This window comes from Temnothorax curvispinosus, unplaced genomic scaffold (assembly GCF_003070985.1).
Source record: "Temnothorax curvispinosus isolate PA1 unplaced genomic scaffold, ASM307098v1 QBEX01007450.1, whole genome shotgun sequence".
NCBI classification, from domain to species: Eukaryota; Metazoa; Arthropoda; class Insecta; order Hymenoptera; family Formicidae; genus Temnothorax; species Temnothorax curvispinosus.
In genome coordinates, this window is record NW_020217230.1 from 243,683 (window position 1) to 258,591 (window position 14,909).

The 14,909-nt window shown below is 41.1% G+C and overlaps 1 long non-coding RNA gene and 1 other non-coding gene across 2 annotated transcripts in view; both read left to right on the forward strand.

The window, feature by feature from the left end:
- LOC112457053 overlaps positions 1 to 14,909 on the forward strand; it is a 34,284-nt gene that overhangs the window by 3,447 nt on the left and 15,928 nt on the right. The window lies entirely within an intron of this gene.
- LOC112457058 lies at positions 738 to 857 on the forward strand. The gene has a single exon (XR_003041052.1). It is a non-coding gene; the product is annotated as a 5S ribosomal RNA (ribosomal RNA).

Below are 14,909 nucleotides of genomic sequence, written 5' to 3' on the forward strand. Positions count from 1 at the left end.
ACATGCATGGAGCAGAATCGTGGATATAGTATGTTACCTGCCGAAAATATCTGTGGCTGCCTAGTTTAGTATGCACGTTTTGCACACATAAATGCGCCAGTGGACCAAGCTCCATCTAAATTTCTAAAACTGAGCACGTTCATTCTTAGGCCGGTATTCTTATTTTTAAGATCGTCTTAAGTTCATCTTTAGATGCTGTACGACTCGTTTTATTGGCTACGGAGTATCTGAAGGTAAACTTAAAACGATCTTATGTATAAGATATCTGACTATGAATGCCGGCCTTAGAATTATCTCTGGTTTTATGAACAAATTATCATTTGGTACACATTATCCACCATCGTGCTCAATAGGTATTACTTCCTGATGGAAGCGAGTTGAGGAGATCTGTTCTAGAGTGCAGCATGAGTCACATTTCCAAGCTTTTGACCGATGCGATTAGAACTTGCGTACCTTTTCATCTTTATATCGTTGAATTCTTGCGTGAAAAGTATTGCACGTGTACGATATTTGGATTCACAAGTTTTTATAATTAAAATCGTGCACAAAATACACAAAATTACTATATTAATTAGATAAAAATACTTAGATGAAAATAAGCATTGAATAGCTTTCTGATTGTACGTATTGATTAATCAGTTAACGATTTTTATGACATTTATTGCTATATAAAAAAAAGTGAAATTTTGGAACAGAATCAATAATATAAAACTGATTACGGATAACTTACATATCAGGGTAACGTTCATATCACGTTGTAAAGTACCAGTTCTCGTCCGATCACTGAAGTCAAGCAACGTTGAGCACGGTTAGTACTTGGATGGGTGACCGCTTGGGAACACCGTGTGATGTTACCATCAAATTTTTTTGCATTTTTTTGGATTTTTATTATTACACAAACGCGCGCGCTATTTGGCTTTAATGTTATATCATTATATACTATTATGTACTATTTATATACATCTGTAATGATATTATATATATTATATACTATTATATTACACTATTAACTCCTTGATACATAAAACTGTCAAAATATGCGATGAGACAGATGTTCACGAAGTAAGCGTAGTGGAAGAACCTATCGCATCGCGGAAAAGCGTCAACAATGAATCTGTTTTCTGCTGCTGAACTGGCTGCACTGGTTTTTTGCAGAGTTTATCTTTTTCTTTTCAATGTGGAGTAAAGAAGATAAACTCTGAACTAGTGCAGCCAGTTCAACAATAAAAAATAGACTCAATCTTTTATATGGCTTTTTTAAGAGTGGATTTTTTGTTGCATTCTGGATTTCACATTTCAGATTTAGAATTTAATGGCTCACACCGACTGTTTAGTACGCGTACCAAGTACTACATCCATATCAAATCCGTATTATTGTAGATCTCGGGTTATACCGGTGTAAACCGAGATTTGATACGAATATAACAGTACCTATACTTAGTACGCGTATCAAACGGTCGGTGTAAACTAGGCCATTAGGTATCAAAATAACAATTAATCACTAATATGTGTTATATAGTTTTTGAAAATAGGAAGTTAAATATACACTGCTCAAAAAAATTATGGCATAGAAAAAAATTTGCCAAAAATTGGCCAATTTTGACTGCCGATCACTTCGCGAAATATTACCGTAGACGAATGATTTTTTTTTCTCAAATTGAAGCTTGAAGTCTCTATTAAGAATGTACCTCCATTTTTTGAATGCGATGCACCCCTACCCCTGAAATCTGGAGGGTTTGGCATACTGAAAATTGCAAAGTTTGATGAAATGCACGGACGTGGAAAAATTTCTTTCGGGGACGCCGTTTGTATCGGCATAAAATTTAATTTAAAAAAAAGCGAAGTTGCTACGATTTTTTTCGCAAAGTTACAGCTCTTCAAAATTACCGTTGTTGTTTGGCTTTTGGACCAAGTATATACCGGCCGGCGGGTTTAATGACTGTAAGCTATAGTAGAGCAATGGCAAAAGTGTTTGTTGAATGTTGACACACACGCGCGCATACGTGTGCACAGAAGGAAAGGTTTGAAGTCAATAATTACTGTGGAAGTGACGAACCACGGGGTCCTTATCTCAAAAACCAAGGAACAACGATAATTTTGAAGGGCTGTAACTTTGCGAAAAAAAATCGTAGCGACTTCGCTTTTTTTAAAATTGAAGTACAAAATTTGAATTTTATGATGATGCAAACGGCGTCTCCGAAAGAAATTTTTCCGTGCATTTCGTCAAACTTTGCCTCAGATTTCAGTATGCCAAACATGCATGCCCTCAGATTTCAGAGGTTACCACAGGGGTATAGATGTATCGCAAAAAATGGAGATACATTCTTAAAGTAGACTTCAAACTTAAAAAAAATATATATTTATGTACGGTAATTTTTCGCGAAGTAACCGGGCAGTCAAAATTGGCCAATTTTCGGCAAATTTTTTTCTATGCCATAATTTTTTTGAGCAGTGTATTTAAGATATGTTTTTATACTGTTTTTATTAATATATAAAATTGTAACTATTTTCTTAAATACAAAGAACGAGAAATTAACTTTTTATAACAAAAATTGCAATAAATATCGTGATTTTTAATAATATTAATAAAAATTCTAAACATTAACTGCAGTAATTAAAATAAGCTGATAATAATGAATGTAAATCCAAAAACAAAGAGTCAGCAGTCGTCTAAACGTCATACTTCAAACCATAGTTACAACATGCATTAGAAAAGGGTTGTCGCGTTTTCTGGCAACTGGTATGTACGTCGCGGGCAATAAACAAGATCACGGGACCGAGGGTCCCGATGGTGGGGCACGATGGTAAGGGCAACAGGGATGAAGGGAGGAGACGGGTGGCCGATTTTAATATGGACGCCCCCGCAAGCGGTTGTGCGTCCGATCTGAGTAGGCGTTCCTACGACCCTTTGTCAACCGACAACGCTGCATCTTATCGTGCGATCGTAGTCGGGGATCTCCCCATTCCGCCACGTTCGGCCCTTGAGGCCATCGCTGTTGCTGCCGCTTGTTCAAGCGGAGAGAGTGAAAGAGAGAGAGAGAGAGGAGAGAGACACCGAGTCCCTTCCTCCCGTTACATTGACGGTTATAACTCTTTGCGTCGTTTTTTCCACGTTGGTTTACGTCGCCGCGACTTCGTCGTCGCCGTCGTGCCGCGATCTGGCCCGCCGATCGGCTTCGTCCAGTATCGCAGTTGCGCGATCCCGCATCGATCAGAGATGGAAACTGGTTCAGATACCCGACGCGGAGATTTACATACGAGGATACGATACGCGTGGATAGAGGCGCAAGTCTGATTTATGAGTTTCGATATTTTTCGAACGGTTAATTGTATTCGGCAGCGGCAATAAATCGGTTAATATTTATGGATTTGACTACCTGCGAACATCACTGATTTATAATTAGATGGGAGAAATTACAGTCTTTCCACTTTTATGCGATATAAATAGATAAATATAGTGAATTTTTATTTGTATATAGCCAGTAACTACAGTGTTAATTTTCTTCCATGTTTTTATTATAAAAAAAAAAAAAAACAAGCTCGTCCAGCTTACATATCTACAAAAATCAGTTAATTCATCATTTCCGCGGTGCATCGGTCGTTTTCCTAATATCGCGGTACACAACTGCGATTTATGTCAAGGGCGATCGCGCTATCAATTCGCTGTATCACCAATGTTCACTGCTGAAAGCTCTTTTGAGCTTTCTGATCGTAATTGTAAAAATAAGATATTGAATTCGAAATTGGTGGATAATCCACAAAGTCTAGTTGACGCCACTCGAAGAGCTTATTTTCGGTGGAAATTCCATGACGGGCGAGAGAGAGAGAGAAAGAGAGAGAAAGAGAGAGAGAGATGGACGCCCTCCGAAAGTGAAGTACATCCGCCATTAATCTAATATTGCGGTCGCCGCTGCCCTCGGTGTTGCGTGCTGCAGCTCGGCCGCGTCAAGCTTCGCTCCCTTTGAACGAATGGAGTCGCGGCGAGGGCACGTGAGCGCGTACATACACGCGCGAGCGTTATGTACACATCGGCATCAGCGGTGAGGAGGAGAAGAAGGAGGAAACGGAATGGGCACGATGTGTCGGTCGTGCTAATGTGAAATCAATGCCCGGGTTAGCTCGCGAGGTGTGACGAATAAAGTGGATTACCACTCGCACCTTTCCCGGCCTCGTCGCAATCAAGAGGGACTTTCCAGCGAAGTCAGAAGATACCAATAAATTATCGTCCGACGATTGCAAAACGTGGACAACAGTTACAGACAGATATTGATGTCAGTGGATGTTGTTTGGGACAGAAAAAAAGGGAGTACTGTCATGTGCTTTAGCTCTAACGACGATATTACACGTCAAAATATTTCTATCAATAGTGTGTAGTAAATGAGATAGGTATAAATGAGTGTACTCTACGGACCATGTGTACTCTATGTGAGCAAGCAAAAACATTATCATAATTATTTAAAACTACCCCGTGATCCGTTGCTTAATTTCTCAAAAAGATGATGAGCTTTTGCCGATAAAGACTAATCGAATCTACGGTTCAACATGCAAACGGACATGCGACCTGGCATCAATAACGTCGTTGGTTAACCAGCAAAAAGCGGTATCACGCTCGGTTTTAACACTCATGATCGGTCGATCTGCGTGCACGCGAACTTGGATCGAAAACGCGTCGCTCGACATGACAGACGTCATATGCTTGCATATTATATCGAACCGATGATCACGGGCTGTCTTCCAAGCGAGTGACTCTCAATATGGTGACATTTACAATCCTTTATAAGTCAGTACTCTCGTAGTCTATTTTTGCGCGCTAAGAAACGATGTCAGCTGTGTGAGAAGACAGACAGAAGACAGCTTGAAAGTGTGAAACAGAAATGTTTCTATGCTCTTTGATTTCCATAGAAAATCAGCTTTCGACAGTGAAATTCTTCAGTTGACATAGACTCAAAAGATGATGTAGTACAATAATAATCATGAAGATTAGTTGCTTGACATGTTCGTTTAATAGATGTATATAGTCTATCTAAAATTAATTTAGCGGATATTCCCGCGTAAAAGAAAATATACGTTATATGTTTTCAAATAACTGATTAATTAAACAATATGTAATTATAATAGCGACAGTAAATTAGGTTGATGTAGATATTTTATCATCGAGATCTCAGGTATTACATTCGCGTGATATAACATGAATAACTATTTAATTCACATAATTAGTCAACGGTCAATTAATTAATTATCTACCGTCTGAAGGGACGATGTATTTAAAAATATCTTATGTATACATAAATAATGACGCCGCAGGGAGGATCACCATCGTCCTTCCGTACATGTGCAAGAAAATTAAAATCTATGAGCCGAGAAAACGTTTCCCACCAAATTACGGCTAATTAAGGAACTTGTGAAAGAGTACGAGTCGCAAACCGTTTGCACAGATTCTGATGTATGCAAATAAATATCTAGATAAAAAGAGAAATATTAAAAGCTCAAGAAGAAAATAAATCGCCAGATTTGTGGAAAGATTGTGGGCAAGAGATCCCCGTTAATTCTTTAATTCGTTTGATTCGTGTTAACAGGCAATATTTCACGGCGGTAGCAGACATCGCGCGTTATCTTTTATCAGGTGTCTCGGATAGCGTTAGTTTATTAGTGAAACGATTATGTAGGTACGTTATATGGAGCAACGCGTCTGCACGCGGCATCTTAAATATGTGTAATAAAACATAAATTTATGTACTAGCAAATATATATATATATATACCAAACGGAGAACCAAGATAATGTATAAGTAGCTTGCACAAGTGTGCATGCATGCACATGTTTCTTACATACTTTGCCATTCATTGATTCTATCTTAAACCTTTCTGGCAGCTAATATATTATTTGCGAAAAAAAGTAAAAAAGTGTAAAAATTTCAAAAGTCTTGAATTAAGATTAAAATTAATATGCATTTTTATGTAGTAATTTCGGAAAATTGCATTTTACTTCCGTATGTCGAGATTTCAAAACTAGATTTTTAAGTTAGACATAGAAGCTTTTACGTTTTGAACTGCTCACGCTGTAAATACCTACTTTTTTTGCATACAGGTTAATGCAATAATCAAGATGACATATTTTTATAGCAATTTTAGCAATCCAGCAATAATTACTATTGCAAGTGACAATATTAACATTTATACATTACGTATGTACATGCATAAGTATTGTACGCAAATCGCTGCATGCGCCCGTATACTCGTGCCGGTATTCGCCGATCATATCTACGATATGAGTCAGAGCGTTTAACTGAGATTACGGCAATTTATCAAGGCTACTGACTCTCGTTATAAATCGAGCCATGTTTGACACGTCACACTGGACTGGCGTCATTGACTTTTACATGGACATCTTCGCCAAACTCTTCTCATGTTGTAAGATGAATGAAAGAATCAAACGATTTTACATGCTAAACTTACTAGCTATATAAATAACTATACCCATTCTTTGTACACTACTATGAGTAGAAGAGACAATCTCATAATTTATAATATAAATAACATCATCGGATTGGTAATATAATTTTAATTTATATACTTTATTACACATCCTAACTATGACATATCTTCGCTTTACACACATGAATATTTCGACTTTATAAAATTATCTCAAATTTTATACGCTTTTATCCGCGAATTACGGAAATAACAATAATCAGCCGTTCATATAACAACAGAAAGAAATAGAGTGAAAGATAAACTCGATGCAAGTCCGCACAGCGCAATGACCTATAGTCATTCTTTTTCCTTTTCGTCTCCGTGATTATACACGATGGCACGACACACGCAGATGGCCGTCTCGATAATTTACAGAATAAATAAGCCGATAGAAAAACAAAGCTGAAGAAATCTGAGGGGGTTGCGTACCAATCGTCCGTCAGCAGGCGCCCGGCGCGTTTTTCACGAATATTAAATCATCGGAAATCGCCATCGCGCCGCCGCCGCCGCCGTCAAACGACGTCGCTAGATGCGTATCGAGATACATATCGGGGTGATCGCGCGAACGAAATGGCGCTCCCGAACCAATTATCCCTCTCTCGAATATCCACAACGGGGCACCGACCGCTCCGGGCGACCGAGATGCAGATGATGCGCCGGTACTCGTTGAATATCGGCCGCGACGATGTCCGACGCAATGAATGGAGGGTACGCGCCACGCCGCGCGGTGCGTGCGTGTGCGTGAGATAATTGCTCGCACGATTTTGCGTAATGCGGTAGATACAAGATTGCGAAATCTCGAGATCAGAAAAGCGCCTCGCGGAGCGCGGCAGCGCGCAGCTGAATACACCCCCCTGTCCCGTAAATCAAGGGCGCGCGCTACTTGTAATAATTTCTCAGTGCTAATTACGCGCCGCGTAAAGTTAATCTCGATACGACGATAAGAGAGCAATAACGATAACTTGATAGTCATGCTTCAGGAGTGTCATAGTAAAAGGTTGGGACGCACGACTTATCGTCTGTTGCAATCAAACGGGGCTGTTCTTACCTCGTTGAAGCTCTTATAAAAATAATATACAACGACTACTTATACTTTAATAACTAGTGCTAATTATAATGCCGTATATAGTTACATACAATTGTATTACATAACTTGATCTTTGTTCTTTTAAATAAAAATAGATATAATTTTAGCATATTTTTGTATTTTTAAATCATTCTTTTTATTAAATATTTGACTATCAACGCCGGGTACAGGGGGTAGTTAATTATTGAAAGTAAGAAAATCGACATGTCGGATTCGGACGAGGACTTGCGGGAGATGGCAAGGGAGGTACTTGAAGACGGCTGTTCGAGCGCAACCTTCGCCCCCGGCGGGACCACGGCGAGACGTACGTTGAACAACACGAGGTATCGCCGAGGAACAGAAATGTACGGGGAGCGAAGGGAGAGGAGTAACGCTCTCTCGGAGAAAGAGTAAAGCGGCGGTGGGCTGTACACGGTATAATTACAGAGGGCAGAGCAGTGGCTAGACCCACTGCAGCAACTTACCGTTGCCCAAGGCGCCAGTATACACGAAATCGGCCGGGCCCCGATCCCGCTGCGACTCGGTCCTAATTCGTATTCGTGCCCCGGGTGTAGCAGATAGGATACGCCTCGAAAAACGGCGGAAGGACTGGCAGGAATCTCCCGCACTACGCCCTTCTTTTCTGTCCGTCGCGTTCTTTCTTCTTCGCTTCTTCTCCTTTGCAATGCAGATCTCGATGGGGTAAGCAAGTCTTTTGTAGGATAAAGTAACGTCTTTGTAAGTGAAAGGCATAGGAGAGGAAATAATAATGTAGCTGATCTTGGATGGATCAAGTGTGTTTTAACAGCCTTAATATTTTTTTTTTTTTTGTATTTTTTTTAATATTTTGTATTTCAGTGTAATATTACATGTAGTAGCCGTTCACGGCTATGTAATTATTTTACTGTTCCATCGATTTAAGCGTTGCGAGTTGCGAGGTTTAATCGCACAACTGATCACAAAGAGTCAATCTGAATTAACTACCTCTCTTACCCTCGTACGGGCAAACCATGTCGAAGCTGATTAATATTTTTCTTTTGGTACGCAATGCGAAGGAAGGCTCGACCTTCGTGCTCTTATTCTCACTCCGGCTTAATACGCGCGAACAAGAGTGGCGACTTCGAATCCTCTAATTTCGGTTGGCCGCGGCCACCGATAATTAACGAACTATAATCAGTGGGCAACGTAACGCAACGTAACGAAATGTAACATGGCGCCTTTCGGGCCCCGGCTGGCTGGGCCGCATTAAGCTCTCTGCACACCGGTGTAATTGCGCGTGTACAGGGACATAAGAAAAATTTATCAGATGTCACTAATTAGATTATGATGAGGCCAGTCTACCGCTCGGTCACTGATGCTGAATGGGACTTGAAGCTTTACGCTCGCGAAACAGTCGTCTATGCACGTGATTAACAGAACGCGACAAATTGTCTAAGCCATTAAATTCCAGTTGATTTTAGAGAAATGAAATTTTGTCATTAACATTTCGTCATTAACTTAATATTGAAATACCTTTCCTATCTTCTACATTGCTAAGAGTCATCACCGAAATCTATTAACGTAACTTTCTACCTTCATAATTTTGTATCTTTGTGAAACAATGTTTCACGACAGCTATTAACTTTTCATACCTCAAAATTTATGCGGGGAACAAAAACACCATTACTTAAATTATGATCTTCCAAGATACTAAATCCCATTTCCTCTTCCTCCGGTACCGCTCCGGAATACGTACTATGTCCTGTACATGAAGGGGCGTTTCTTCGGCGACGGATGAGAGCAGCCTAAACATTTCGCTCTTACTAATTACACGGTGCTGCGGTACTGCTGCGAACGGGAGCCGGAGGCCTTGCGGCGGTAAAACCGGGTGAGCGACATTGCGAGCGCGATCTGCGGATTCGGGTCGCGTGAGATGTTTCTTCGCGGTCATCAGGAGAGAAGTAATACGTGTGTATGCGTATATACACATCCAAGCGAAGTATCTACAATGATGAATGACGTGCGCGAGGAAAATGATGGAATTTATCGCCGGTGGCATCCTGCGCGCCTATAACAGAAAATACTGCGAGTGATCGCGGAGAACCGTCATCCCTTAATGTTGATTGGTATACTATTTGGTTTATGATAACTGACTTCAACTATGATGAATGACATATCCGTAAATGCTAATAAAGCAAACGTATTTTTCCGTTACAACATGTAGTTCTGAAAAGTGCAGCTTCTTTCTATTAGAATCCTATGCTTGCTAAATACATACTTGCGCAAGATATAATATTTGCAAATGCAAATAATATAATGCAATATTGTGTAATAATAAATTTTCCTATCCTTAAAGTTTAATAGCTGAATGTTATTTTTGTTAATCGCGCAACTTAATTAAAAAATAATTCAAATTTCTATCTATTTTTTCCATCTTCTTAGAAATGCTTTTTCGTGTTCTTATTCTTTGCGGCCTGTTTTTGTGTCCTGCAATTCTGCAATAAGTTTAATATGTTTATCTCCCCTATCTATTACTTCTTCCAACAAACCCCTATGTTTGTTCGTTCTTCTTTCCCCCTGATGCGTGCATTTCCTTCGAGCATTCAAGCATTCCCGCTCCTCTTCTTCTTTTATCGTAATCATTCCCTAAGAAAATGACATAGAGAGCATAGCTATTCCGTGCGGTTATTAATTTATCGAGGTTATTCGTATCGATTCCTCTCATTCGCTAGACTCTATCAAAGTCCTTCCTTATGAAGGTTTCGAAACTGGATCGGGTACGGCAAAGCGGTACACAGTGGACGGCCTGGCGCGCACCCCGCAAGCAGAAATTATCCACTTTTGCGGTAATTCGTGGCTTCCGACGCGCATGCAGCACCGCGCAAGATGGCCGCTGACTCGCGAGTTCCGATTGGCGACGACGGGGCGGGTTATTTGAGCGGCGGTTGGTGGTTCAGCGTTACCCGGCGCGAGTAATTTTGATCGTGATTATACTAATTTCATAGTATGCCCCTTCTCGGTGGCTTAAAGCATCGGCCGGGTTCACACGAACGGCGACGCGAGTCAGGGAGTAACAGTGCCCGCGAAATGCAGAGCGGTTCGAGGAGTCTTCTCCGCGCCGGTCGCATCCGATCTCGAATTTTGAATTTTGAACTGATCGCAACTCTGCTGTCAACGGACCGCGCCGAATTCGAGGTATGTTTCTCGTAGAAGATACAAAATGATCTAACGAGGACGTAGTTTGTTTCGACGATATCAAGTTGGCAGTTCTCTTAAGATCGGAAATCGAGGAAGAATAAAATAGAAGTGTCCATTGTACTATTTCTAATCGTACGCTTAAATTGTACGGAAATTATTTTTCGCACGTTTGTTTTGTCTTCAACATTTGTTACTATGATGTGATAGCTGATTGGTTATCGTACATGTGGTTCAGCGTGTATGCAAGCGCGAATTCCGTGCAACTCACGTTCTCCTTTTTTCCCTACGAGAGGAATAGAAGCCGGAACACGAAGAACGCCGAGCGTGCGAAGCAGCCGCTATTGCTATTAACGTCGGCTATATTGAACCATAATTGTCCCGTGTTGTTAGTGCGGTGTATTCACAGGCGAAAGGCCCCCGTTTCGCCTGCGTCCCTCTCCCCGTCCCTCACCTCTTCCTCTCTCGTTCCCTTTGCGGTTCTCTCTTCGTCTCGCGCTATCACTCTCCCTCTTCTTCTCTCTGGAATTCCTTCTCTCGTTCTCCCTCTCTTTCACCCGTACCCCCGATGCCTCTCCTCTCTTCGTGGGCAGCAAGCGGAGCAGCGCTGCCGCCGCCACCGTCGCCATCGTCGTTCTGGTGGGGGCTAAATTACCACAATTTTGTACTTTTTATACCGCGAGGGAAAAAAAGAGGATAATTTTTGGTGGAAACGCAACAATTTTATCGGCCGTTGTTATGTGAGATCAGTTGGTGTCTACTGCCGCTGCGCGTTACACCTGTCCGCCTCGTGCGCTCCGATCCGCAACGGGACCAACGTGTTCCCGAATGTCACTTCGGCCGGGGGATGACTCCGCGACCCGGCGACCTCTTTAGCACCGGGACGCGCGTCGATAGCCGCCATCTTGGCGACCTTGAAAAATAATCTCTGTGGAATCTATCGCGCGTCAGCCCGTCCATCAACCTTGCGATTATATTCATCGAAATCGTGACAGGTGACGTAATATGTCAATTGTATTATTTTATCTCTTTTGATTCCGGTGATATAAGAGTGAAGTGTTCTCGCTCACACGTGTTATGACGACGCATGAGAACCGTAAAGTATCAATGAAACTTTTAGCTTTGAGACATGTGCGTGATTATACTCGTGCTACCAAGTGCGTGCAGCGCAGACAGATGATCGCCATTTTGGTGAACGTTCATCCTTCTCCCGCTAGGCGTTACATTGCACTCAATTTTTACGTGTGGAACAGCATTGCTGTGATAATAAAGAATGACCGACTATAAGATTTCCCGTAAAAGTTTCTTTTCTTTTCTTTTACGCTAGTGTTTTGCTAAGTGCTTTACTTCGGATGTTTGGCATAATGGGAATATGCACATGTGATGAGCTAGGTCTTCTAAATAGCTTATAACTTAATAACTACCTATGTAGCTTACACAGAATAATGATATCTGCTGCTTCAGTGTTCAAGTTTGCTCAAGAAAAACCCTTAACATTAAACCTTACGATAAAATTATGGAAACCGATATTTGCTCCATTTTCTATAAAACAGATTGAATATTAATTTCCCATAGTTAATAAAATTTTGCAATTATTTTAATTTATCAAGAGATTGGAATATTATTATCTGTTCAATCGCAGTAGCTCGAAAAGTGGCTTTTATATAGAGTTGACTGGTTGATAGAAACAATCGGCTACTAACAGACGACTTTTAATTATTAGTTGTCGCTACGAAAAGAATTCGCTATCCTGCACGGCTTCTTCGTCTTCAACGTGTAGCGCCTCCCCAAATGAATTCTTCTCGAATTCCCTGCCGGGGGCAGGAGCATCACTGTCCCGGGAGATTTATATCCTTGGAAGTTACGTCCTCACGGGGGTGTTCACTTTGTGCTCAAAGTTTCTTTTCTTCGTCGCTTATTCAGCCGTGAGCGTCCTCTCTGCCCTACGCAAGAATTTCGGATACCGAGGTTATTGCAATAAGAATGAAGGAAGTTCAAGAGGGATGTCGATGATCCTTTATAGCCTCCGAGGCGATCTAGATGACGTAACGTTGTTAGAACTTATCTGATCTAGAGATAGATGCTATTAAAAACCCTCGATGCTATGAGGAGGGCATTCTTCGCCCTTTCGGTCATCGAGAAAAAAATCAAGAACCCAGAAGATCGATCGTGCAACTGTTCCCAGAAGCCATGATGCAAAAATTAAAACATGAATTGGTGCGAGCGTCCTAACGAGATTTATTTTGTCGATGGTAAAATCATCTTGACAAAATCATCTTTAAACATGTGTTAAAGTTAAACGCGGGTATTACCACGACGCTAAAATATCGTAAATACCATGGTACGACGGGTGGCACTTACAAGCGCCTGTGTTTACTCGACTTATGATCGTTAATGGATGCATAAAGACGCTATTCATTGTCCACTGGCAATTTCAGAAAATATACAACGAGTCAGCGTTTAACCGTTAGTTTATGAAATCAGATAACACGGAGGTACACGTATTAAACGCATTATTCTCTACCGTATCATAATAGTAGTTAGGTTTTGAGTGTAGGTATTGTTGCCAAGGTATACTGTGCCGCTTAACGATATAAGGACTATTTGGCTGATGCTTTATCCGTCGGAATTTTATAATGCGTTATATTATAGCGCAAATACATATATGATCCATAATTCTAGATATTGCTTGCAAATAGTTTGTAAATCATCAGTTGTTCTGCTATCGAATCTGAAACTAAATCTAAGTCTGAAATATATATATAAACATTAGAGGAAAAACTAGTTATTACTGAAACGCAATGTATAGATAATCTTGTCATTGATCGTTTACTATATTTGCAACTTTTATACGTACAGCAATACTGTGATTATTTTAATTTTCTTTACAATTAATTTAGCAAAATAAAGTTATGATTATTATATTCGAATCCACAAAATTTAAAATAATCATTATTATTATCATTATATAAGTTTGCATCTTTGCTATTATTTGATGCATTATAGAGAATGTTTATTTCTCGACGTGAAAAGAAGATCTTCCGTATACATTGCAATTCTTCGTAAAGTCGACGAGATCGACGGAGCCCAGTTGCGTCCATTATTGATGCCGAAGGTATCTATCGCTCCCGGGCTTGGTGGACCAACGTCGAAAAAGGGGGAGAAGAAGGCAATAAAATCGCAAGGGCGAAGAGGACGGAGGTAAATAACGGTGGAGGAGGCGTGGTTGGCGCGATGCGGCGCCCTCAAAGCACGGTCGTCCCTCGAGGGTACATCCTTTAAGAGCTCGAGGTACGGCGACCGTCGAAACTGGGAGCCCTCTAAGATAAGATCCTCCTAGTTATCGAACGGACTCCCGTTCTCGATCAATGTACCGAAACCCGTTCACGGATTTCGATGGAGCCGCGGGCGAGTCGGTCCACCTCCCGATTTCATCTTGTGTGCCCGAGACACTTCAGCCTTGAACTACCACAAGGACGCTTAATCGCGATCTCGTCCACGCGGATGTCCTTGATTGATTTTAAAAAGTTCTCGGTCGATTGAACTCGCCGCGCGCGAGATCACCGTCGGCGATTTCTTCCGCGAAGCATGCGCGCCGACCGTCGCAACGCTCATTTGTCTTTCCGACGGCAAAAACATTAGCACCTGCTACCACCCATCAGTCTTTACAACAATTTTTATACTTTTGTATCAATTGAATGTGATTATCAAATTCATCAATTTCACATTCAAGAAGATAAATACATTAAATATAACTTGGAATTATATTATAGCAGATGCATTTGTCTTAGAAGAAACTCATAATACCATGTGTTTACTGATCGGACGCAAATGTCTAAAATTGAGGAACGATTGGATTATTTCGTCCAAAAATTAATGACAAAGGGCGCGTGACATCTACTCGTGTTCCGTTTCCTCGAAAACGAGACGGAGTACATCCGTGCCGGACAGGAGAAATAGTCGAAACACGCCTAAAAGCCCGGGGCTCCAAATGGGCACCTTCGACCCGAGCCAGCCGCGGAGGATCATTTTAACGATGATACGATGAACCCGCAGCCACGGAAACAAAGACTGAGACGTAAGAATGAAGGAATATACGTCGTTTAAGGTGGTAATTACAGCCCCTTTTTATATATCTCCTCTCGCAACCGCACGGCAGATGCGGCTAATGATAGCCCGAAATGTGCCGATGTGTC